The sequence below is a fragment of the Stegastes partitus genome, unplaced genomic scaffold (genome assembly GCF_000690725.1).
Source record: "Stegastes partitus isolate 25-593 unplaced genomic scaffold, Stegastes_partitus-1.0.2 Scaffold593, whole genome shotgun sequence".
Taxonomy (NCBI): Eukaryota; Metazoa; Chordata; class Actinopteri; family Pomacentridae; genus Stegastes; species Stegastes partitus.
This window is the reverse complement of record NW_007578324.1, coordinates 158,086-161,881: the sequence shown is the minus strand read 5'-3', so window position 1 is coordinate 161,881 and position 3,796 is coordinate 158,086. Positions and strand designations below refer to the sequence as shown.

General features: G+C 42.2%; 1 long non-coding RNA gene across 1 annotated transcript; it reads right to left on the bottom strand.

Annotated features, from left to right (window-relative positions):
- Positions 1-283: 283 nt before the first annotated feature.
- LOC103362668 (uncharacterized) lies at positions 284-2,998 on the bottom strand. The gene is made up of 2 exons (XR_520473.1): positions 2,908-2,998; positions 284-399 (listed from the first exon to the last, which is right to left on the bottom strand). It is a non-coding gene; the product is annotated as an uncharacterized LOC103362668 (long non-coding RNA).
- Positions 2,999-3,796: the final 798 nt, after the last annotated feature.

The window sequence follows — 3,796 nt, the reverse complement described above, 5'->3', positions numbered from 1 at the left end:
AAACCTATATACAAAATGTTCACACACATGCTTAACAGTTCACAAAGTGTGACGGGAAACAAACGTCCGTGTCTCTGTAACGCTGGTGATTATAAAATAAGGCAGCTTTAATCATCAGATGTCGAGCTGAGGTCGTCTCTTTTCTCTCTCGTCTGAAGTCGGTGCTGATTCTCCTCTTGTTAAAATGACAAAGACTATCCCAGTTCTCATGACGACAGCCAGTTTCTGTGGATGTTTCTGTCCATGATCAGTGTTTTTCTCTTTTTTGTGTGTGTGTGTGTGACAGTCTCTTTCTTTGGAAAAAAAAAAAAAAAACAGCACTCGCAGGCTCTGGCGTCCAGACCACCGTCATTAATCCGCACGGATGAAAATACACGTCTTTTGATTAGCCAGGGTTAACTGTGAAGAGAGAGAGAAACAAACAAGATGATGTGAAAAACCTGGGATGCGACCAGCAGAATGGCTGGACTTCAAACGGCACGCCCACACAAAATCCACACATATTAAAACCAGGAAGCTACCCACAATGCAGAAAAAAAAAAAAAGCAGACAGATACAGGAATAATCTCAGTCTGCACGTTCGCACGCAGCCAAGTATTAAAACAATAGCTTTATGTGGATTATATATGAAGAGAGAACGCAGGGGGAGAAACGGCAAGACGGTCTCTCTCTGAAGGCAACGAAATCTGCCTGCCAGCACTTCTAAAGCTGACTAATTAACACGTAATATGCTGTTTGTCTCTTATGCACAAAAACTGAAACGAGAATAGAACAAGTTGAGGTTTTATCTGATCTAGTCGTAGCATCTGAATCCACAAGAATGAGCTTAGAAACCGGCGTCAAACTACTGCACGCAGACCGAGATGATTCGGTGCTTTTCCAAAATATCTCACAACATTTACTTTTCAATTTGCACTCGACTCTAAATCACAGGAAACCATGCTTCTGGCTACCAACTGCAAACCACACGTCTCATGCAGAGGTCCAGTTACCCTCCGGCCCTCCAGGTTCAGAGGAACATATCATCATCATCATCATTATCGACATCATCCAACGACCAAGTCCAGTCTTTCAGGTCAAACTCAAACAGTCTGAAACAGCAAGTGTGAGGTTCAGTTTTTAGGGATTCACACGTCTGTCGGGGGGGCAGTGCATGCCGTGTTCACCAGGGGGCAGTGTGGAGCTGAGAGCGCTTCATGAGTGTGTTACTGCGAGGGGGTTATTAGGCAAACAGCGGCAAGGCGATGCAGCGATGCAAAGAGGCTCACCGAGCTACTTACAGCCTCCCAGCATGAGAGACGTTAGAAGGGTCAGAGGTGAAGAGGTCAGGGGTCAGTGGAGGATGATGCGGAGCATTGGGCCAGCGCTGAGGGATGAAAGCCGGTTAGGGTGTGGCTCAAATACAACCTACTCACAGATACAGTTAGTTACTCTCACAGGGGCTTTGTACTCGGTTAGGTCGAGTGTTGGAGCATGAATGCCGCATACAGCGTTATGCAAATGACCAGGAAGCCTGTTTAAAGCACGACGCTGGTGCTGCCTCGCGTCCCTCCAGCATCGACAGTCATCAACAGACAAATCAGTGAGACTTGGTTTCATAGTGATGGAGGTTTTAAATTAAGTGGAAATTAATAAGACTGCTTCAGGATATCTGCCCCCTCACCGCTGCAGTTACAGTAAACAAAGTTCTTTTGAGATGATGGAGAAAAAAAAAAGGTTCAGGTCACAAATGAAAACACAAAAGAGCTGCTAATGTTTACCAAGGAAGTAAAATAGCTGCTTTACGAATTATATTTTTAAAATTTCAACCCAAAATGTTTTTAGCATTTTTTTAATACTAAAAACCAACATGGAGGAATCCCTGAATCCTACTCTTCAACCCTCTGAACCCGACAGCTTTGTGGGTGTTTTTACTCACTGTGGGCTCAATGCAACATAAAATCCTGCTCGTCAGTGGAAACAGCAGAACAGAGAATTTAAATCCGTCTTCTGTGCAGCGCAACAAAGTTTGAGTGTCATAAATAAATGAAGAGTTCATTTGGAAAACCGGACACCTCCGTCTTCTCAAACCCACGTTTCCATCGTCCACCTGAGACAACATCAATCAGACTGAAGTCGTCTCTGTTTCTGTCATTTCTACTGAGTCACATCCACTCAGCTTCACTTTGATGGATTTCATCTCCACCAAACAACAAAAAGAAGTTTTCTGAACATGTACAAAAATGGAGTTCTCTGTTTTTGCAAATGAACTCTTCATAAATATTTCTTGGATTATTTGTGCTACAAAAACCGAAAAGAACATTGAATTAACCTGCACACACTATGGATGTTTTAGTACTGACATTCTTGATCTGTTTCCGTACTCATGTCAATTCTTTTCTGTATAAACATTTTTTTATTTTTTATTTTTTTAAACAGAATCTGCTTGTTTTTGACAGGTTTTCAAATGACATGTAGACTAAATGGATTTTGATAAAATGTCATGATTTTAAGTTTGAACATAGACATTTTTTCTTCTGAGAAATTGGCCCCTCACAGACGACTAGTTCACGAACTGTTTAAGATCAAACTCTTATTTTTTTTTCCAGTTTGTCTATCTTGTAGCTCTGATAAATACTGTTGTTTTTGTTGTTGTTGTTGTTTTTAAATGACATGCGCTGCTGGATTTTGGGGTTCAGAGGGTTAAACAGAAACTGTATTAAATCACTGCAGCTGTCCTCGTTTGGAGCGTCTATTGGTGTTTTTTTTCTGATATTGCTTTTGTCTTTGTTCTGTGGTTTGGATAAAACCTTTCAGATGATTGAATTGAATTGAATTGAATTGTGAATGAGACGCCACGCTGGGTGTGAACCGACACTGAACCAGGTGAAGCTTTTCTGTATCTATTAAACTGTTTTTGTTCCTCACCTCGGCTTCCCCGACGACGGCTGCTGTCTACTGGGCTGGATCTTGATGGCTCCGCGGTGGGACATGTGAGGGGATCCTCTGGGCGAAGGCCGAGGGGAGAGCTTCGGAGAGGAGCGCGACGTGGCCTCCAGAGCGTTGTTCTGTGCCGCAGACGGAGGACTCATTGTGGGATGTTTCCTCGGGATGCGTTTGAGAAGGTGACTAACCCAGCGCTGCTGATCCTCCTGAGAGTTAGTCAGCAGCAGCAGATCTTTGGCGGTGGACATGTCATAGTTCACTGTCAGAGACGAAGAATACAAAGATGAGAAACAGGGCGAAGATGACATTCGCTTCCTCTGACTAACAGCAGTTCAACGGCTCCGTGGCTTTAGCAGCCAATCTCCCAACACATCAAATCCATCATCAGAGTCTTCATACGCTAAATACCCAGATTAATAAAAAAACAAAACATGTGGTGACAGAATGCAGAGCAGCAGCCGTCTGGTGTTTAGCTGTTACTGGAAATGATCAGGTTTTGCTGAAATCACTTTGTTTTCTTATGAACAAAAACATTTGATTTATTGTGTCCCAGTGGAACATTTTTTAGCTTTTGAAGGATCAATATTCATCAATTATGAGATATTTTCATCATATATTTATAGCTGAAGCTCATTTAGACAATCAAAAGAAGAATTACTGATGATCTGATGAGTGTTTTGTTCCATTCATTATTTGTTTTCTACATCGTCAGTTGAACATATTTGTGTTTTTGACTGTTGGTTGAGCAAAACAGTTGTGTGAAGATGCCATCCTGGGTTTCTGTGACCTGCAAACTAAACAATGATTTAAGGATAATGAACATACCGGCCTGTTGGAGCCCTCAGTATAAATCTAATATGTTTTATGGTGG